The following is a 23,351-nucleotide window of genomic DNA, read 5'->3' on the forward strand; positions in this document are numbered from 1 at the left end:
TTGAAGGCTTAATTCCTAAGAGGGACTGAGCAATAATGAAAGTAGATTGAAGTATTTTGAAGGGTAGTGAAGGAAAGAAAGCTACACCCATGTGATAATTAGGTTTCCAATATAGCTGTTTTCAGTCTGAGTCTCAGAGGCTGACTTTGATGCAAGAACATTTGAGCAGGAGATAAGCTAAGGAAGTGCTCTCAAGAAAAATCAGTAGGGGCTTAAGGGAAGCAGAACAGGGAAGTGGAAGTAGCTAAGCATGGACTAATTTCAGGTCAACTCCCTTTCTCAGCCTCATCCTGCAGGGAGTTGTGTAAAGGAAATTACATTTCTGAGTTTGTCCTGGCTTGAGGAAAGGGAATCATTTGCCATAGCTTGCCCTGTGGTGGCCATAAACTCCCTGGCACTTACTGCTGGTAAGTACGGCCAAAAAGGCTGTAGTAAACCAAGGACGGTCTCCTGAAGATCGAGACTGTGAGCTGTTAGAAGTACAAATACAAAAGCTGGGGATGGGCATAGGAATCATAGGGATGTGGATGAAGCACCATCTGTATGCACTGTAATGGTGTGAACTTGAGAGGGAACAGAGTGGATGAACAATATCCATGCAGCCGTGACTTGGGCAGTGGGTCCTTCTTCCTGAAGGTAATTAAAGCACCAGATCAAGATATAGAATAATATAAGTACCCCAGAAGCCTTTCTTGTACTCACCTCCCATCAATAGACCCCTTGAAAAGGTAATCAGTACTCTGATTATACTTAGTTTTGCTTGCTTTGTAGCCTTATGTAAATAAAGCATACGCTATGTACTCTTCTTTGTCTGTCTTTTATATTTGACTTATTGAGAGATGCATTCACATTGTAGCATCTAGAGGTTGTTCATTCTTTTTCATTGCTGTGGAGGATTCAGTTATATAACTGTTTCACTATTTATTCTACTGCCGATGGGAGTTTGGGCCATTTCCAATTTGGGGCTATTATGAGTAATGGTGTCATAAATTTCTTTAAAGTGTATTTTGAGGCATAAATGTTTGCATTTCTGCAAGAAATATGTAAATACCTAAGAGTAGATTTGATTACATAGACTACACATACGTTAAGCTTTAGTATAATAGATACTGCCATATAGTTTCCCAAAGTGATTATAGTATTTTAACTCCCTCTAGCAGTATATGTGAATTTCAGTTACTCTACATTCTCTGCAATATTTGGGAGCCTCAGACTGTAAATTTTAGTCATTCTAAATATGCAGCTTGTTTTTTAAACTGTCAGTAAATTGAAAACCCACGATTAGGAATTTTGTAGAAACTTCTCTTGATATTAGCAACCTCATTTTGAGAAATGCCAATATTAGTAAATAACTACTCTCCCCACGCATATGATAACTGCTAAATATTATTATTTATTTGCTCAACTGATAAACTTTTTTTATTTTTAAGCATTTGGATCTGAATCAACAAGATGTCTCTTATATTGTGTATTGCTAGAAATAAAGGGTTATGTCTATTTAAATTTGCTTTATATAGAACAAAGTTTAATGCTACATAACCCATCAACTAATTAATACATATCTTTAAAAAACATTTTAGGTTGGCTAGTCTTTAGCCTAGAACTTTCTAGCTCCAATTTAAAATTAAGGCACTCCAGCAAAATATGTGGGAATATTTTGACATCTATGTATATATACATAATAGGAAATGAGTCATTTTAGTGTCAGCTGAAAAAAAACCACATTTTAGGTGTATAAGACTATTTTTAAAAGTTGTAATTTTGTGTAGACTGAAACCTGATAGCAGGTGAGAGAGAGGTGGCTGTCTGTCCATGCATGGACTGTAATTAGAGAAAGATTTGAGCAGTATGCCTGTCCTCCAATATCATTATCACTATATATCATTTTACTAGTATGATTTTATCTTTTTAAGTGTTTTAGGACTCTGCAGTATCCAGTTAATAATGTTTAACTTAGGTAGTAGCCAGGCTGAAAAATATGAAGCCATTGTAGGAGGCTCCAATGATCTAAAAAAAAATTAGGCTTTTATTAGATGGCAAATTTGTTCTACCATGTGATTTTTGTGTTAATTTTTCTCCTTATAACTAAAAAAGTCTTACTAAATAAAAGGTAAATATTGCCTCAAAAATTGTGGATACCTGTATAAAGTATGTGCCCTCAATCCTTATCAGCTAACACCTGCTTTATAAATTAATGCCTTATCAGAGATTTGTAGAGTTAGCTACAGAGTAAGTCATTAAGATGTGGTGGTTGAAAGAAAGAAAAACCAAAAATTATAGTGGAGAACTGTCTGGAGGGAAAGAAGATCTGCTCATAAATTACAGAGAGCAACAAAAATTTTAAAAATAATAAGTTTTCACAATTTTTCCAAAGCCTGCCTCTGCTTATTTTAGGATGAGCACAAACCGTATGACTTCTATCTGGAGGCACTGTGAGATCAATGGTCTGGTAATGTCTGTTGATTTCCAGTATCAAATTCATAGAAGCATGCAGTGAGTAGAAGAGAAAGAATCTTGGCAATTTTGTAGCTTCTGTTCTTTCATCCAAATAGGAGAACTGGAGCTCAGCAAAGAGTGAAGAACAACCTCAATGTCACATAAAACGTTCTCCAGCCTCCATTTCCACCAATTTCTCCAAACACCTCTCTCTCCCCTTCTCTTCAACAGTTTCCATTAGTGTTTTCCATTAACACAAAACTCAGAATTCTCTCTGCCGTGGGCCCTTGTGTTTTTTGATGTTTGTGTCCTTGTTTATGCAATCTCTCCACTGCAACTGTGTCAAGCAGTGGGGACAGCTAAAATGTTGATGCTGCCATCTGGGAATCACTTTCTTATGGGGTTCACTCATGTAAACAAAGAACACTTGCTCTAAAGTACAGTGTAATCAACTCATGAAAATTATGAAACAAAACATGCTCTAGCTCCCCTTCTATGCCTTTTCAAATTACAGAAATTGCATTGAAATGCATTGAAATGATAGCAAACATTTTAGTAGACAATTCCATAATACACGCTGATTTTAAAAGATGGACTCAGACCATAAATTTTGAGTGATTGTTGGAAGCTAAAGGGCAGATAGAATCACCTTGCTGCAGAAATCAGAAGAGGGACAACTGCAAAATAAAGGCTGTAACAGGAGCATGTGTCACATCATCATAGCAGTTTTCTTGCCTGCCTTCCTTCCTTCCTTCCTTTCACCTCTGAACTTTTTATTGACTTCCTGTTCCCCAAAGGGTATCCTGCTTCTGCTGGCTTGATGTCTTAGAACTTTGGTGTCATTGGTCTCAGACACCCTTTTGCTATCCATTGTCTGGTGGCTGGTGGTCTTTGGATGGTTTGCATGGAGTTGCTGCTGTCCAGGGCATCACCAAGATTGAGTCCTCATCATCTTCAAGCAGGCAGTGGTAGGTGGCGCTCTCAGCCTCCAGCTTGACCTTGATGTTCAGCAGGGCCTCCTACTCCTTGACCTGGTGTTGTCCCTCTGCCCAGCTCTGTGCCATCTCTGACTCCAGGTGCAGCAGAATCCCATTGAGCTGCTCCATCTGCAGGGTGTAGTGGGCCTCCCCCTCCCTCAGGCTGTTCTCCAAGCTGGCCTTCAGATTTCTCATGGAGTTCAGGTCCATCTCTATGGACTGGACTGTACGTCTCAGCTCTGTGAGCATCAACTCAGCATCTCCAACCTCGGTGGACTGCATGGTGACCACTGTGGTGCTCTCCTCAATTTGCTGAGACCAGTACTTGTCCAGCTCCTCTCAGTTCTTTCGAGTCAGCTCATCATATTGGGTCCGGATGTCTGCCATGATCTTGGCAAGGTCCTGAGATTTGAGGCATCTACCTCCACGGTCAACTCAGAGCTGGCAATCTGGGCTTGTAGGCCTTTTACTTCCTCTTTGTGCTTCTTCTTCATGAAGAGCAACTCCTTCTTGAGAGCCTCCATCTCTGTCTCCAGCTGCAGCTAAGTGACACTGGTCATCAGTCACCTTGCAGAGCCCATGGATGTCACTCTCCACAGACTGGTGCATGGCCAGCTCTGTCTCATACTTGACTCTAAAGTCATCAGCAGCAAGACAGGCATTGTCGATCTGTAGAACGATACGGGCATTGCCCACAGTATTTGCGAAGATCTGAGCCCTCAGGTCCTTGATTGTCTTGAAGTAATGACTCCAGTCTCTGACCTGGAGTCCCTTCTTCTCAAGGTGCTCTCGGATTTTGCTCTCTAGCTACCAGTTCTTGGTCTCCAGGCTCCTCACTCTGTCCAGGTAGGAGGCCAGACGGTCATTCAGGCTTTATATTGTCTCCTTCTCATTCTGGATCTCCCATTCCTGCCAGACCCCTGGCCATCCCTGCGGCCACGCCCCCGGACCCCATGCCGCCCCGGAAGCTGGTGGAGTGGGACACAGAGATCCAGGAACCAGAGCCCCTGGCGCCTGCATAGACGCTGACCATGCTGCTGACCGGCCAGGTGCCATAGTTGGGCACCTGGACAGAGCCTGAGAACTGGTATTTGGTGGAGAAGATGGAGCAAGTGGTGAAGCTCATGCTGTCCGGGAGGAGAGTGAGAGGGCAGGTCTCAGGCTTTGCCGACGACCCATCATAGCAGTTTTCTAAGGAAGCTGCAGAGAAACATCAAGCTCAGATCGAACAAAGCAAAGAGTGGGAGGGGCCCCTGGGCCAGGCATCAGGGCAATAAATTAAAGACTTTATTTGAGTAATCTGGGTCTCACCCTCTATCCTCTATAAGCAGCTGTTGACACCAGCAGTGTTTACTTCAGAATGAAGCCTAGAGGGGTGTTTGTTTGATATGCAGTGAATTTTCCTAGAAGAGTCGCTTGTATGAGGCTGTGGCTGGAGATAAAGGAAAGCAGAGCCTGAGCTAACTAGGGACCTTCACATCCACATGAAGACAGGGGAAGGAAGGAGAATCACTGATTCCCTTTGTCTGTAGGACACATTTGAGAGGGGGGAACTCTGAAGTAGGAGTTTAGACACAAGATACTCCCAGGGTGGGCAGTATAGAAGGTAATATACAACACATAGCAAGGCTGGGGATCCTCCAAGACTCGAAATAAAAGTTATTTGTACACACTGGAGGTTTCTCAGTCTGGCCTCCTCTCAAACATTCAAGGCAAGTTTCTATATTCAGAGCTTATATTCAGCGACAATAAAAGAGGCTCTCATTTGATCTGATGAAATACAATACAGACATTATCTAACAATTCTGTTTGATAAAGATAATTATAAATAGCAACCCCAAACCATAAACTTGCTAAATAAATTTAGGATAAAAGCAAATCATTAAAAATATTTAAAAGATCCAAAATGTTTCTGAGTAGCATGAATAGAAAAAACACTATCCACATTTAAACATATCCTAATATAATTTCAGAATGCCAAGGATAAATATAAAATCCAAAAAGTTGGCTGGGTGCAATGGCTCATGCCTGTAATCCCAGCACTTTGGGAGACCGAGGTGGGCAGACCATGAGGTCAGGAGTTCAAGACCAGCCTGGCCAACATGGTGAAACCCTCTCTCTCCTAAAAATACAAAAATTAGCCTGGCATGGTGGCACGTTCCTATAATCCCTGCTACTTAGGAGGCTGAGGCAGGAGAATTGCTTGAACCAGGACCTGGGAGGCAGAGGTTGCAGTGAGCCAAGATTGGGCCACTGCACTCCAGTCTGGGCTACAGAGCGAAACTGTCTCAAAAAACAAACAAACACACAAACAAACAAACAAATCCAAAAATTTTTCAAGAGAAAAAAAATCAGATTGCTAATGATAGAGTTCCCATGTTGAAAGTGAAGGAATAATATTGAAGTTGTGAAAGAAAAAAAATATTAACCTAGAGTTCTTTTTTGCTTTTTTAAAAAATTTTAATTAAAAAAAAATTGTCATGAGTGCACAGTAGGTGTATGTATTTATGAGGTACATAAGATATTTTGATACAGGCATACAATGCATAATAATCAACTAGGAGTAAATGGGTATCCATCACCTCAAACATGTATCCTTTCTTTGTGTTAGAAACAATTTAATTATAACTCTTAGTCATTTTAAATGTATAATGAATTATTGTTGACTGTATTCACCCTGTTGTGCTATCAAATACTAGATCTCATTTATTCTATATAACTATGTTTTTGTACCCATTAACCAACCCTACTCCCTCACTCCACAAGTACACTTCCCAGCTTCTTGTAACCATCATTCTGCTCTCTATTGCCATGAGTTCAATTGTTTTAATTTTTAGATCCCATAAAAAATGGAGAACGTGCAAAGTTTGTCTTTCTGTGCTTGGTTTATTTCACTTAATTAACATAATGACTTCCAGTTCCATCCATGCTGTTGCAAATGACAAGATTTTATTCTTTTTCATTGCTGAATAGTGTTCCAAAGAAAATATGCACCACAATTTCTTTATCCATTGGTATGTTGATGGACACTTAGGTTGCTTCTAAATCTTGACTATTATGAATAGTGCTGCAATAAACATGAGGGAGCATATATCTGTTCAATTTACCGATTTCCTTTCTTTTGGATATACACTAAGCAGTGGAATTACTGGATCATATGGTAGCTCTATTTTTTAGGGTTTTTTGTTGTGGTGGTGGTTTTTTCAGGGTTTTTTTGTGCTTAAAATTTCTTTTCTTTTTTGTTATTTTATTTTATTTTATTTTATTATTATTATACTTTAAGTTCTAGGGTACATGTGCATAACATGCAGGTTTGTTACATATGTATACTTGTGCCATGTTGGTGTGCTGCACCCATCAACTCATCAGCACCCATCAACTCGCCATTTACATCAGGTATAACTCCCAATGCAATCTATTTTTTAGTTTTTTAAGGAACCTCCATACTATTGTCCATAGTGGCTCTACTAATTTACATTCCCACCAATGGGGTACAAATGTTCCTTTTTCGCTACATCCTCAGTAGGATTTGTTATTATCTGTCTTTTGGGAAAAAAGCCATTTTAACTGGGGCGAGATGACGTCTCATTGTAGTTTTATTTATTTATTTATTTATTTATTTATTTATTTATTTATTTATTATTATTTGAAACAGAATCTTGCCCTGTTACCCAGGCTGAAATGCAGTGGTGCAATCTCAGCTCACTGCAACATCCGCCTCCCAGGTTCAAGAGAGTCTCCTGCCTCAGCCTGCAGAATAGCTAGGATTACAAAAGCCCACCACCACACCTGGCAAATGTTTGTATTTTTAGTAGAGACAGGTCTTCACCATGTTGATCAGGCTGTTCTCAAACTCCTGACCTCAGGTGATCCACCCACTTTGGCCTCCCAAAATGCTGGGATTACAGGTGTGAGTCATCGCACTCAGCCCAACATCTCATTAGAGTTTAGTATGCATACCTCCGATGATCAATGATGTTGAGTGCCTTTTCATATACCTGTTTGCCATTTATTTATCTTCTTTTGAGAAATCTGTATTCAGATCTTCTTTCCACTTTTAAATTGGATTATTAGATTTTTTTTCCTATAGAGTTGTTTGAACTCCATATATTTTTGTTATTAATCCCTTGTCATAAGAACAGTTTGCAAATATTTTCTGCCTTTTTATGGGTTGTCTCTTCACTTTATTGATTGTTTCCTTTACTATGCAGAATCTTTTTTTTTTTTTTTTTTTTTTTTTTTTTTGAGACGGAGTCTCGCTCTGTCGCCCAGGCTGGAGTGCAGTGGCTGGATCTCAGCTCACTGCAAGCTCCGCCTCCCGGGTTCACGCCATTCTCCTGCCTCAGCCTCCCGAGTAGCTGGGATTACAGGTGCCCGCCACCAAGGCCGGCTAATTTTTTGTATTTTTCATAGAGACAGGGTTTCACCGTGTTAGCCAGGATGGTCTCGATCTCCTGATGTCGTGATCTACGCGCCTCAGCCTCCCAAAGTGCTGGGATTACAGGCGTGAGCCACCGAGCCCGGCCAGAATCTTTTTAACTTGATGTGATCGTATTTATCCATTTTTGTTTTAGTTGCCTGTGCTTGTCAGATACTACTCAAGAAATCTTTGCCTACTCCAATGTCGTGAAGGATTTCATCAATGTTTTCTTTTAATGGTTTCGTAGTTTGGGGTGTTTGATTTAAGTCTTTAATCCATTTTGATTTGATTTTTGTGCATGACAAGAGATAGGAGTCTAGTTTCATTCTTCTGCATATAAATATTCAGTTTTCCTGGCACCATTTATTGAAGAAACTGTCTTTTCCTCAATGTATGTTCTTGACACCTTTGTTGAAAATGAGTTCACTGTAGATGTGTATATTTGTTTCTGGGTTCTCAATTTGGTTCCATTGGTTTATGTCTGTTTTTATGCCGGTACCATGCTGCTTTGGTTACTACAGCTTTAAAGTATAAATTGAAGTCAGATAATGTGATGCCTTCAGTTTTGTTCTTTTTGCTCAGGATAGCTTTGGCTATTCTGGATCTTTGGTTACAAATAAATTTTGGGATAGTTTTTTCTATTTCCATGAAGAATGTCATTGGTATTTGGATAGGGCTTGCACTGAATCTGTAGATTGCTTTAGGGAGTATGGACATTTTAACAATATTAATTCTTCCAATCCATGAACGTGAAATATTTTTGCATTCTTTTGTTTCCTCTTTATTTTATTTCATTAGTGTTTTATAGTTTTCATTGTAAATACTTCACTTCTTTGGTTAACTTTATTCCCAGGTATTTTATTTTATTTTGCTTGTAGCAATTGTAAAGGTAATTATTTTTTTATTTCCTTTTCAGATTGTTCACTGTTGGCATATAGAAACGCTACTAATTTTTATATGTTAATTTTGTATTCTACAGCTTTTCTGAATTTGTTTATGAGTTCTAATAGGTTTTTGGTGGAGGCTTTAGGGTTTTTACAAATCTAAGATTATGTCATCTGCTAAGAAGGATAATTTGATTTCTCCCTTTCCAATTTGGAGGCACTTTATTTATTTTTCTTGTCTGATTTGTCCCTTGTACTTCCAGTACCATGTTGAATAACAATGGTGAAAGTGGACATCATGATCATATTCCAAATCTTAGAGGAAAGTCTTTCAATTTTTCCCCATTCAGTATGATACTAGCTGTGGGTATGTCATATATGGCTTTTATTGCATTGAGATATGTGTCTTCTATACCGAGTTTTTTGAGTGTTTTTTTTTAATCTTAAAAGGATATTGAATTTTATCAAATGCATTTTTAGCATCAATTGCAATGATGATATGGCTTTTGTCCTTCATTCTGCTAATATGATGTATCACACTGATTGATTTCTGTATGTTGAACCATACTTGTATCCCTGTAAAAAGTATCAGTTGGTCACGATGAATGATCTTTTTAATGTGTTATTGAATTCAGTTTGCTAGTATTTTGTAAAGAATTTTTGCATCAATGTTCAGAGATATTGACCTATGATTTTCTTTATTTGATGTGTCTGTCTAGTTTTGATTTCAGGGTAATAACACTTGCCTCATAGAATAAGTTTGGAAGTATTTCTTTCTCCTCTATTTTTCAGAATAGTTTGAGTAGGATTGGTATTAGTCCTTCTTTAATTATTTGTTAAAATTTAGCAGTGAAGCCATGGGGGGTGCTTGGCTTTTCCTTGCTGGGAGACTTTTTATTATAGCATTGATCTTGTTACTTATTATTGGTCTTTTGGGGTTTTGAACTTCTTCAATCTTGGTAGGTTGTAAGTGTCTAGGAATTTATCCATTTTTTTCTAGGTTTTCCAATTTATTGGCATATAGCTGCTCATAATGGTCTCTAATCATCCTTTGAATTTCCGTGTTATTTGTTGTGATGTCTTCTTTTTTGTCTCTGATTTTGTTTATTTGAGTCTTCTCTCTTTTTTTGTTAGTAAGTATGGCTAAAAGTTTGTTGGTTTTATCTTTTAAAAAAACCAGATTTTCCCTTTATTAATCTCTTATGTTTTTGGTTTCAAATTCATTTATTTTTGCTTGATATCTATGTTTTTTGTTTTGTTTTGTTTTGTTTTTCTTGTACTAATTTTGGGTTTGGTTTGCTCTTGATTTTCTACTTCTTTAACAGGCATTATAAGGTTGGTCATGTGAAGATTTTCCACTTTGTTGATGTAGGTGCTTATTGCTATAAACTTTTCTCTTAGTACTGTTTTTGCTGTATCCTACAGGTTTTGGTACATTGTGTTTCCATTTTCATTTGTTTCAAGAAATTCTTCAACTTCCTTCTTAATTTTTTCATTGACCCACTGGTCATTCAGGAGCATATTATTTAATTTCCTTGTGTCTGTAAAGTCCCAAAGTTTCTCTTTCTGTTGTTATTGATTTTCTTTCTCCTTCCTTCCTTCCTTCCTTCCTTCCTTCCTTCCTTCCTTCCTTCCTTCCTTCCTTCCTTCCTTCCTTCCTTCCTTCCTTCTTTCTCTCTTCCTTTTTTCTGAGATGAAGTTTCGCTCTTGCTGCCCAGGCTTGAGTGCAATGGCACGGTCTTGGCTCACTGCAACCTCCACCTTCCAGGTTCAAGCAATTCTCCTGCCTCAGCCTCCAGAGTAGCTTGGATTACAGGCATGTGCCACCATGCCCGGCTAATTTTGTATTTTTAGTAGGGTTTCTTCATGTTGGTCAGGCTGGTCTCGAACTCACAATCTCAGGTGATCCGCCCACCTCGGCCTCCCAAAGTGCTGGGATTGCAGGCATGAGCCACTGTGCCCAGCCTGTTATCGATTTCTAGTTTTACTACATTGTGATCAGAGAAAATATTTGATATGATTCCAGTTTTTTTTAAAGTATTAAAACTTGTTTTGTGGCCTAACATATTGTCTGATTTTGAGAATGATTCAGGTGCTGAGGAGAAGAATATGTATTCTTTAGTTGTTGGATGAAATGTTTTGTAAATATTTATTGAGACCATTTGGTCAATAGCATAGATTAAGTCCAAAGTTTCTTTGTCGATTTTCTGTTTAGATGATCTATCCAGTGCTACAGTGGGGTGTTGAACTCTCCAGCTATTATTGTATTAGCGTCCATCTCTCTCTTTAACGCTAATAATATTTGCTTTCATATCTGGGTACATATATTTATAGTTGTTATATCATCTTGCTAAAATGGATCCTTTTTCATTATACAGTGACCTTTTTGTCCTTTTTATAGTTTTTGTCTATTTAGTCTAATGTAAGTATAGTTACTCCTGTTCTATTTTGGTTTCCATTTACATGGAATGTCTTTTCCCATCCCTTTATTTTCTGTCTATGTGTATTTTTATAGGTGAAGTGTGTTTCCTATGGGGAACAGATAATTGGGTCTTGTTTTGTGATCCATTCAGCCACTCTATGGCTTTTGATTGGAGAGTTTAGTCCTTTTATATTCAATGTTATTATTGATAAATAAGGACTCACTACTGCCATTTTATTATTTGTTTTCTGGTTGTTTTGTGGTCTTCTCCTCTTTCTTCTTTCCTTTTAGTGAAGGTGATTTTCTCTGGTTTTAAATTAAATTTTCTTTAATTTATTGCTTTTCATTTTTGTGTATGTGTTGTATGTTTTTTTGATTTGAGGCTACTTGAGGCTTGTAAATAACATCTTACAACACATTATTTTAAACTAATGAATTCATAATTATAAAAACAAGCAAACAAGCAAAGAGAAAACTAATGAATTCTGTAGATTTTAACTTGATATCCCCATGCTCTTTAACTTTCTGTTGTTTCTATTTGTGTCTTATTGTACTTCTTATCCTTCCTACTTTGTTGTAATTATTATTTTTGATAGGTTTATTGTTTAGTCTTTCTACTCAATATATGAGTAGTTTACACACCACAATTGCAGTATCATAATATTCTATGTTTTTCTGTGTACTATTACCAGTGAGTTTTATACCTTCAGATACTTTCTTATTGCTATTAATGTCTTTTTATTTCATACTGGAGAACTCCCTTTAGCATTTCTTGTAGGACAGGGTTAGTGTTGATGAAATCTTTCAGCTTTTGTTTAGGAAAGTGTTTATTTCTCCTTCATATTTGAAGGATATTTTCTTGGATATACTATCCTAAGATACATATTTTTTTCTTTTAGCACTTTATATATCTCACACCACTCTCTCCTGGCCTGTATGCCTGTATGATTTCCATTGAGAAGTCTACTGCCAGATATATTGAAAGTTCTTTGTTTGTAATTTGTTGTTTTCTTTTTCCCTCTTGCTACTTTTGGAATCCTTTCTTTATCCTTGACCTTTGGGAGTCTGATTATTAAATATCTTGAGGTAGTCTTATGTAAGTTAAATCTGCTTGGTATTGCATAACCCTCTTGTACTGGTATCTTGATATCTTTCTCTAGGTTTGAGAAATTCTCTGTTATTTCTTTGAATAAATTTCTACCCCTGTCTCTCTCTCTCTACCTTGCCTTACAGCCAATAACTCTTAGATTTACTATTTTGAGGCTATTTTCTAGATCTTGTAGGCATGTTTCATTGTTTTTTATTCTTTTTCCTTTGTCTCCTCTGACCATGTGTTTTCAAACAGCCTGTCTTCAAGTTTATCAGTTCTTTCTTCTGCCTGATCAATTCTGCTATTGAGACTCCGATGCATTCTTCATTATGTCAGTTGTATTTTTCAAATCCAGAATTTCTGTTTGATTCTGTTTAATTATTCCAATCCCTTTGTTAAATTTATCTGATAAGATTCTGAATTCCTTCTCTGTGTTATCTTGAATTTCATTGAAGTTGCTCAAAACAGCTATTTTGAATTCTTTGTCTTGAAAGGTCACATATCACATATCCTTCTGTCTCCAGGATTGGCCCATGGTGTCTTGTGCCTTATTTAGTTTTTTTTTTTTCTTTCTTTCTTTTGAGGTCATATTTTCCTGGATGGTCTTGATGCATGTGGCTGTTTATTGCTGTCTGGGCATTGAAGAATTGGGTATTTACTGTAGTCTTTGCAGTCTGTGCTTATTTGTACCCATCCTTCTTGAGAAGGCTTTCAGGGTATTTGAAGGGACTTGCATGTTGTGATCTAAGATATTGGTCATTGCAGCCATATCTGCATTAGGGGGCATTCCAAGCCCAGTAATGCTGTGAATCTTCCACACTCATAGAGGTACCACCTTGGTAGTCTTGGATAAGATCCTGAAGAATTCTCTGGATTACCAGACAGAGATGCTTCTTCTCTTCTCTTACATTTCCTCAAACAGAGTCTTTCTCTCTGTGCTGAGCTGTGCAAAGCCAGCACAGCTGTGGATCTTCACCAAGGTCAGTGATAACCACTGCTTGGCTCTCACCTATGTTTGCTCAAGGGCCTAGGTCTCTACAATCAGCAGGTGGCAGAGCCAGCCAGGCTTATGTCTTTTTCTTCAGGTGGCAATTTCTCCCTGGCCATGGGTGGGTCCAGAGATGCTGTCCATTAGCAGGGCCTGGAGTCAGGAATCTTAGGAATCTACCTAATATTCTATTCAACTGCAAATGAGTTGGCACCCAAGCCACAAGACAAAGTGCTTCCTACTCTTCCATCTCCTTTCCACAAGCAGAGGGGCCTCCTTCTGTGGCCACTGCTGCCCTAGTTCATGGAGAGTACTGACTGGCTACCACTGATGTTCATTCAAGGCTCAAGGACTGTTCAGTCTGCTTGTGGTGAATGCTGCCAGGCCTGGGCTCTCCTTTCAGGCCAGTAGGCTCCCCTCTATTTCAGGACAGGTCCAGAAATGCTATCCAGGAGCCAAGGCCTGGAATCAGGAGCCCAAAGAGCCCACCTGGTGCTCTACCTCATTGTAACCAGGCTGTTTCCACACCACAAGACAAAGTCTCCCTTACTCTTCTGTTTCCATTTCTTAAACAGAATGAGTCTCTCACCACAGCCACCACCACTGGGAATGTGCTAGTCACACCTGAAACCAGCACGTCTCTGAGTTACACCCAAGGCCCACAGCGAGTACTGCCTATCACTGCTGATTATTCATGCCCAAGGGTTCTTTAATCAGCACTTGGCAAATCCTGCCAGGACTGGATCCATCCCTTCAAGTCAGCGGGTTTCCTTTTCATTGAGGGTGTGTCTAGAAATGTTGTCCATGCGCTAGATCCTAGAATGGGGGCCTCAGGATTCTGCCTGTGGCCCTGTTCTACTGTGGCTGAACTGGTATCCAAGTTGGAAGACAAAGTCCTCTTTAATCTCCCCTCTACTCTCCTCAAACAAAAGGAGTCTCTTTTGGTGCTACAAGCTGTGCTGGCTGGGGTTGGGAAATTGGCACAAGCACTCCCTCGGCCACCCCAGCTGGTGTCTCACTAGGTCACATACCCTGCAAGTCCCCTCACTCCACACTTAGCACAGCACCAGACCTTGCCAAAGAATTGCAGTCCTTGCAGCATAGATTGCCTTTCAGGTTTATTTAGGGCCCCAGAGTGCTGTAGGCCATGGTCTTGAGGCTTGGTAGAACTCAGGTTCTGACTGCTGGGATGGATGATTCCTTTCTGCCTAGGGCTCATGTAAATGCTCCCTGTATGGGTGCTGGCTGAGTTCTGCCTGATGTTGCTTTCTGTTGTGCTAGGGCAGCACTGAGTTCCAATGCAGTCCCACAATCCTTTGCTCTCCCTTCCTCAAGTGCACAGAGTCTCTTGCTGCACCACATGGCCACTGCTGAGGGATGGAGAAGGGACGGTCTCTGCAATTCAAGAGTATCTTTACTACCTTCTTCAGTGCCTCTTCCAGTGATATAAACTTAAAACCAGGTACTGTGATTGCTCACATGATTTTTGGTTCTCATGAAGGACTTTTGTGTGAATAGTTATTTAATTTGGTGTTTCTGCCAGGGGGACAATTGGTAAGACTTTTATTTGGCTATTGTTCTCTGTCTCCTCTCTCAACCTGGAGTTCTCTACTCAGCCAAATTCACTAATGTGGGAAGGGGAAGAAAGTCGTTTTTAGATATTCGAAGTCTTGGAAAGTTTAATACCTATGAATCATTTCTATAAAGCTTACTAAAGAATATACTTCAGTAAGTCAGAGAATACATCCAAGACAAAATATGTGATGTAGGAAAAATGGCAAAAAATAAGAGATTATTTCACTGTGGCAGATGAGTGAAGCCTGTGGAAAAGGTCCTGCTGAACATCTTATTTCTTTGGAGGTGTTTGTGGACAATACATGTGTATTCATCTCTTATATAAATTATTAGTGTGATTACTTTTTAATAGGGCAAAAAAACCAATGTATCAACAAAGTCCAGAGGACAGAGTGACAAAGCACTTGGAGGACATTTCAGCAGAGGGGGCATTTGAACTTGGTCCTAGAAGTAGAGATGTTTGCTAAGTAGCAAAGGTAAGGTGGAAGGGTGCTCCGAGTTACTACAAGTGACCATGTGTACAAAGTGAAAGGACTTGGGTTATTCAAGAAAGAGTAAGTTGAGTGGTGATTGTGGAGTGCATGGCCTGAGGTGCACCTAGAAAATAAAGTTTTAATTTCTATTTTCTATAGAGTGCCAGATGATGAGCTAAATTGATTTCCTTATCATACTTTCATAATTACCTACTCCTATCATTCATTTTGTTCCATGACTCATTATTTGTACTGGAAAATAAAGCTTAGCACATTACAACCTGCTAGAAATTTCATGTTCTTTCTGAATTAAGAATTATCTGTTTGCTTCCAAACTCATTATGCATATATTACACAAGCAGTATAATGAGTCATATGTTACACTTTTTAAAACTAGGTCGTTAGGAAATCGTAAGAAAAGATGTATAACAGTTCAAAATCTCAAGAAGCAGAGACTATCGGATGGCACTGGTGATCACCAAAACAGGTTGCTGTGGCATAAATATTATCAGTAAGTAACTTTGACTCATAGGCCACACCAGACCCACTCCAGACCACCATGACCAAGACACAGAAGCATATGCTCTCAGACATTCAATATAGGTTTCATGTTCTTACCAAGACATTTGCTTTTACTGGAAGTGACTCATCCTAATCAGGAAATTATTTTATTTTTAATGCTCTGTTATTTGTAGATATGAATAAGCCTACATTCTGGATGGAAACATAGGCAAGCACTCAAGAACAGCTCTTTTGCAGAGTTTACTCAGAGCCAGAAGATTGCTAAACTGCAGCAACGTAAGGCCAAAAACTTGCAATCATTTATAAAGGACTTATTTTTGTTTAAATAGATGTTAGAACTCAGAGAACATATTCAAAGTACTAAATGTGTATATACCATTTACATAGCAAATAGGGAGGTAAGCAGAAGAAGCAAGACAGGAGAGAGCTGTTTGTCAAGTTTTATTGTGATAATAAAAAAGGCAAAACAATGAATGTTTAAGTGTCAACTGAGAGCTTATCATTTGTTGAAGCTAAAGGCAGAAGAAAAGGCACTTTTGGCAAAGCAGATCTTTCCCTAACACTGTTAGTACAAAAAAACAATTGGCTGCCTTTTGCAGAGATGTTCTAATCAAATACATTTCTTGAAAACGTAAAGGCATACTCAGGATGAATACAGCATGTAATATATGGCCCCACTGACATCTACGTTCTATGAAATTTTCAAATTATATTTATATTTAATTGAAATTTACATCCCTGTTTTCTTTTTAAAAAAATATTTTGAAAAGGTTGTCTAATCAATCACTGTTAGCACCAACTTTTTATTTCTGGGGATTGATTAATTAGTTTGTGGGTTATGCAGACATTTGATGACTTGTTTTTTCCTTGCATCTTGCCTTTTAAACATTATGTTAAATAGTAGCGTTTTACCAAGATTGAGAGATAAGAGTTGAAATTTATATCAGTCAATTATGCTACCTTGGAGTATTTATAAAGCTTTATATATGGGTGGGTAGAGACTTTAAGGTAAAAAAAAATTTAGGTAAAAAAAATCATTAAGGAAAGAGAAATGAAACCAATATCTAGAGTTGATTTAAATCATGTATTTGCTGTTTGTCACTCTTTCTTGCAGGAATCCAAGAGATGGTTGTGAATATTAATTAAAATAACATACAGAAGATTATACTCTGAGAATATTTCTTACTTGATATTTATCTGTGTTATATAAATTCCAAATTGGATTCCATAGAGTATATTTGCAGGTGCAAATGAATTGAACAGAAAATGCTGTTAAAACATTTCACAGAACAACCAGAAATTCAATGAAAGTATCTTGACTGCATTTTAATATTATCACAGAACACATATTCTAGTCTTGTCACAAATTGTAATTGGAAAAGACTGTGATCATATTCCCTTGCACAAAGATGTGGTATCCACTCTGAGACTGGATTCTTCTAGAATTAATATGAATCTGAAACATCTCCATGTCAACCTTATATACCGTGGGCCCTTCCTGGAACTGAGGAACTCAGATTTTCCAATTGTGCTACGTGATTTTTAGAAACAATTGGAGAATGTTCAGGTGTAAAGGGGTGAAATGGAGAAGACAGTCACTTTGGGTTGGAAGAACACCCTTTGCCTGAGAACTATAAATCAGAAATCTCACTGGTTTCCAGAGAAAGTGAGAGTAGTTAGGCAGCAGTAGCTGCCTGGAACTACCTGGTTTTCCACTAGCTATACCTGAACATACTTTAAAAGGTTATACATACTTTAAAGTGCTTCACCATTATCAGGAGTGCAGTCTTTCCTGTCTTCAATCATTTGTAATGTCTCTCAATAAAGGCAGTACCCAAAATGCTTTTCCTAATACCTGCAAAATAAATGGAAGGAGTCCACTAAAATTTTGATGACTGTCGAGATTGTGTCAGACATCAATCTCATGGGGTTACAAGGCACTGACTTCAGGGACTCTTAAAACCCTGCTTTGAAAAATTATAATCTAAAATCTTGGGGGTAATTTAGATCAATGCTCCTGATGAAATGTTTTGAAGAACTAAACTAGAGATAGTACATCAGCCGGGGAGTTATTTGTTGCCTATTAATTTATTTTTTTAGAATGTTTTCTCTGTTCAAGATTCTCTTTTGAAAGACATCTAAAAAGGTAAGACGGGGCAAGACTTTGACAGAATTTGTTCTTTCAAGTCTTCCCTGATTGACAACTATTGCTAGAATATAGTTCATGCTTTGCCTACATCAGTGATGGTGCATAATACTATTTATATTTCAAACATTTCCTCTGAGTAGATGATGTGAAGTTCATTCAAATTTATGGAGCTTCATCTTCAACCGTGTTTATTCTCTCTCTTTTTTTCTCTCTCAGACAACACACTCATTTATTCTGTTTTAACTACGTAAAAAAATAAGAATATGTTGCACTTGTTATCCATAGCTTAAAGAAAGAATTAACAAAGGAAGAATTACCAAGAAAGTAATAGCTATTTAACAAGAAGCTATAAGAAAACACTTACTCTCCCGATCCTTTCTAAATGATTATTGTAGTTCATTTCCAATGTATTACATATGTCGAGTACAATGCATATTGAAAGGCCCTCTGTGTACCTATAATATTGCTCTTATAGGTAAATGTGAGAATGTTAGGAACAGTGTTCTTTTGCATTAAGTAAGGGAGGTAAATTCAATATGATTTTGGAAATAATGATCTCATTCAAAGTAGCTTGTCCTTCATTAAAAGACAAAGCATGTTTTTTTTTGAAATAGTACTCTATTTTAATTTCTCTGATTTAAGAGAGTGTGAAAAATCTTTTTCTGCATCAAAATGCAAAAGAACTTTTAAAAATATTATTTAAAATTATCTTTGTTATTCTGGCAGTTAACTTTTTATTAAAAATTCAAATGCGCTCATTGTATAACAGAAAATCATAAAGAGAAAATATATGAACTATAAACTCACCATCCGGAGACAACACCATTAACATCTCAGAATATATTCTTCCAAACATTTTTCACACATCACACACAAAAGTATAAGTAAGCGTGTATGTATATATCAGTAGGTGTTTAATGCATGAGCACGTGTGTGTATATATGGATGCAAATCTACAATGAAATTATACTAGATACAGCTATAGTATTTAAACATTGTGTGAAATTTTTGAAAATTATTTGAAAACTCTACCAACAACAGGGTTCTAGAAGTTACTCTGAATCCAAACCTAATAAAATCTTATTATAACGTTATTTTCTTCCATTGTATTATCAAACTATTTAAAATGTGAAGAATTTTACAAATGGGTTTTTTATTCATTTATTTATTTATATTGTTGAGTAAGAGAAGCATACCTATAATCTCCTACAAAGACTACTGGCCTACCGTTCAGGAATCCTGAGTAATTCTCCTCACCTTAACATACATTTTATCTCTATATCTTTATCTATATCTATATCTATATCTATATCTATCCATTCCTCACTCTTCTCTGTCTCTTGAGTATTTTAAACCTCTTTCTCCACTGGCTACCTCCTTGCAGCCCAGGACATATTCAAGTCTGGCTCATCTATAAAACAAATCTAAAAAGCTCCACTCCACTCTTGCTCTTGCTCTCTACTGTAAGGTCTCATGTTTGAGGGAGGCTCTCTTTTAACTGCCAAGGTGTTTTTTAAAGAACTAGCCTAAATTACGGGCCAGGCACAATGACTCATGCCTGTAATCCCAGCACTTTGGGATGCTAAGGCAGGCGGATCACTTGAGGCCAGGAGTTCAAGACCAGCCTGGGCAACATAGCGAGACCCTGTCTCTACTAAAAATACAAAAATTAGCCGGGCTTGGTGGCACAGGCCTGTAATCCCAGCTACCTGGAGGCTGAGGCATGAGAATCACTTGAACCCAGGTGGAGGTTGCAGTGAGCTGAGATCTTGCCATTGCACTCCAGCGTGGGCAACAGAGTGAGAATTATCTTAAAAAAAAAAAAAAAAAAGAAAGAACTAGGCTAATTTTTTTTTCCGTCTATCTATTTCCCACTCTTTCCCTCAATATAACTACTAAAATCCAATGGATAACTTTTAGATGTTCATAATTACATCCTCTGTAGTTTTGACATGCTGATTGCTTGTTTCCTAAAGAAACTCTCCTCAATCTTTATTTCCGTGTTGTTATTCTTTCCTGGTCTTCTTACTCCCTGACTATTTTTTGTGTGTGTTTGTTTCCATTTTGTCCTCTCTTTTCCCCCTTAACATTTGGGTTTATCAGAATCTATACTTTTTCCTTATCTTTGCATTCCACAAATTGCTTGGATTAATTTATCTATCCCCATGTCTTTCAAGGCTTATTTGACAATGACTCATATATTATGTGTATACCTTCAAGACAGACCACTCTTCTGTGTTATAAAATAGAAAACTGTAAGAATAATACTAACGATTTTAAAAGTGCCTAACAGGACACTTTAAAAAGTGTGGTGGCTCATGCCTGTAATCCCAGCACTTTGGGAGGCCAGCAACCATTTTTCATGGCCATAGTTTCTGTAGGTCAAGAATCCAGATAAGGCAAAGTGAAGATGACTTGTCTCTGCTTCACTATGTTGAGGGCCTCAGTTGGAACTCTCACAACTGGAGCTGACTCACATGGCCGGGGACTGGAATTACCCGGAGGCTTCTTCACTCACATGTCTCATAGGGTAGCTGTGATGACTCAAAGTCTGGGCTCCACTGGGGCTATTGACAGGAATCAGCATGTGACCTCTTGTATTAGTCTGTTCTCATGCTGCTAATAAAGACATACCTGAAACTGGGTGGTTTATAAAGGAAAGAAGTTGAATGGACTCACAGTTCCACATGGCTGGGGAGGTCTCACGATCACAGTGGAAGACAAAGAAAGAACAAAGGGATGTCTTACATGGTGGCAGGCAATGGGGCTTGTGCAGGGGAACTCCCAGTTCTAAAACCATCAGATCTTATGAGACTTATTCACTACCACAAGAACAGTATGGGGGAACCATCCCCATGATTCAATTATCTCCACCTGGCCCTGCCCTTAACACATGGGGATTATCACAATTCAGGGTGAGATGTGGTGGGGATACAGCCAAACCATATCACCTCAGCATGTGACTTGGGCTTTTCACTGCATACCTCCTGGGTTCTGAAAGTGCCTCATGACAGAACATTTGGAGAGTAGGCAGATGGAGCAATGCCAAAATGTTTTGTTTTTTTTGTTTTTTTTTTTGCACCATGATGTCTGGAACATCAGATCAGAAGACTCAAACAGCTGGAGATGACTTGAATAGCTAGGGATTAGAATGATTTGGAAGCTTCTTAACTCACATGGCTGGCACCGGGGCAAGAATGACTCACAGGTCAGGCTCAGTTGAGGGCAGCTCTGTGACCTTGTGGATATGAAGGCCCAGCTTTGCGAGACTTTCTATTTTATTGAGAAACTGAATATCTTATTTTTGTGTGTTTTTAAATGTGGTAGCAATTAAAAACAGCAACAACAACAACACCTGTAGGCAAATAAAAGAATGTCTGTGGCTCACAGTCAGACATCACCCTCCTACCCAGGTCCCCTTTCCACTTCCTATAACTCCTTTTGATCATGGCGTCACCAGCTCTATGGTGCTTATTTTGATAGGATTCTGCCTTCTTCTCTCAACTGCATGTTCTTTAGAGGTTGGGATCTTATTGTATTTGTGTTTATATCACTGTGTCTGTCATAGAATCAGATACTCAATAAATATTTGTTGGATGAATAAATAATATTTATGAAAGCATTTTAGAAATGAATATATTTCTAGGTAGACTCAGTAATTACAAGTCCAATTTCATTTAATAATCATCTATCCAAAACAAAAAGCAGGGAGAGGCTAACATTAAGCTATGGAAATCCATAAAAGTGAAAGTTACCAAAACAAATGAAAAGGGAGATAGATAGACAAGGGGTGAGAGCGAATTCCAAGTCTTCCTCATGTTATTCCTGTGCCTTTACTGGACCTGAGCTAAAGTCTTTTTAAAAATCTGCATGGTCTAAAATTTCTAAGACTCCTTGTCCACATTGGGCTGTGTTTGACTGTGTCCCCATGGCACTCCTATTCCTGGGCTGTCCATTGAGCTGTTTCCCCAAGGGTGGCATCAGTAAAGACCTACCATGCTTCAGCTCTACAAATCTCTGTAGTTCCCTCTCTCTGATGTCAACTCACTGCTATAGCATCATGGCTAATATGGACTTGCTACAAACTCTTCATGGGTTTATGGCTTTCTTTAGTGAAACTGCCTCAACAAGAATAAAGATTAAACATAATTGAGTGACTACTCAGGAAAATTATACATTAAAAAAATAGTGTCTGCATGGTTAGAGAAGAAAAAAGCACTGAGTATTTATGTAACACACGAATAATTCTTCAGTTCAATTCAGCACTCATACACACTCCACTGATTGATATGAGGATTCTAGAGTAAGTCAAAATTGTTAGAGTTAGTGAAGATGAGAACATGCAATCACAAAACAATTAAGAAAAAGTTTTAAAGAACACAGTAGGCACTAAATAAATGTGGAATGAATGAATCAGTGATGTTTGCCTTTAAGCATGATACAGATTGCAAGTATTTTTATACTTAAGTGCTGTGGAAATTCACATTTTAATAGAGATTGCAATATAGTGAGCTTAGTCTGGTAAGGCTTCTTGTAGCTGTTGATCTGAAAAAGTATAATATTTAAAATTGCATGGTCGAACTTATAAGACATTCTGAAAGAGTTAAAATATGGCTAATAATTTCCGTGGGGAAAATTTAATTTAAATGAGTACTTGAATAGAGTGGTCCATTTCACTTATATTACTGGGGTTCAACCACATTTTATAGACAGGCCTCTTTGTCTTAGGTATCAATGGTTCACTAATAATTTAATACTAATATTAATAATAAATTAATAACCTATTATCCAATAGGTTACATTGAATATCATTGAGATAATTCTATGAAAGCCCAATAATATTGTCACTCTCCCTTGCATCTGTTTTCTTTGATGGAGGAAATAAAGAAAGCTACAGCTAGAATTGAAGGAGGACATGCAAGGGAGTGCATCTGAAATGTGACTGCTAGCATTTAGGTGTTAAACAGATGAGACAGAAAATCATTGCATTAGGGCTAGAAATCTTTTCAATAGACTTGTATCTAGATGGTATCGTATTTTTTCTGCTTTTGTTCATTATTGTACTTCCAGCATTTAATGTAGTCATGCTTAATAAATATTTCCTTTTATTTTTGATGGCATTTAGTTAGCCAACTAACTGTTAAACAAAGTCATGTCTCGTGTATCTGCATATCTTTCAAGATTCATGAATTCAAGACATTTAAAACAAAGCCTTGAATAGAAAATACATTTAAAAGTTTAAGAATTTGCTTTTCCCTCTCCACCTCTCTCCTCTCTTCCCCTTACTTTCCCTTCTCTTCCCTCAAAGAAAGCACTTGTTAGTATCAGGTAATAATTGAAAAACAAGTATTGGCAGTTATCAGGTAAAGAAAAACAACTCTAAAATCAGTCATAAGAACCATGTATACATGGTAT

At 37.8% G+C, this 23,351-nt stretch overlaps 1 pseudogene; it reads right to left on the reverse strand.

The window, feature by feature from the left end:
• Positions 1-3,108: 3,108 nt before the first annotated feature.
• On the reverse strand, positions 3,109-21,385 carry LOC110740819 (annotated as a pseudogene).
• Between the last annotated feature and the right edge of the window lie 1,966 nt (positions 21,386-23,351).

This window comes from Papio anubis, chromosome 10, assembly GCF_008728515.1.
Source record: "Papio anubis isolate 15944 chromosome 10, Panubis1.0, whole genome shotgun sequence".
In the NCBI taxonomy this organism is placed as follows: Eukaryota; Metazoa; Chordata; class Mammalia; order Primates; family Cercopithecidae; genus Papio; species Papio anubis.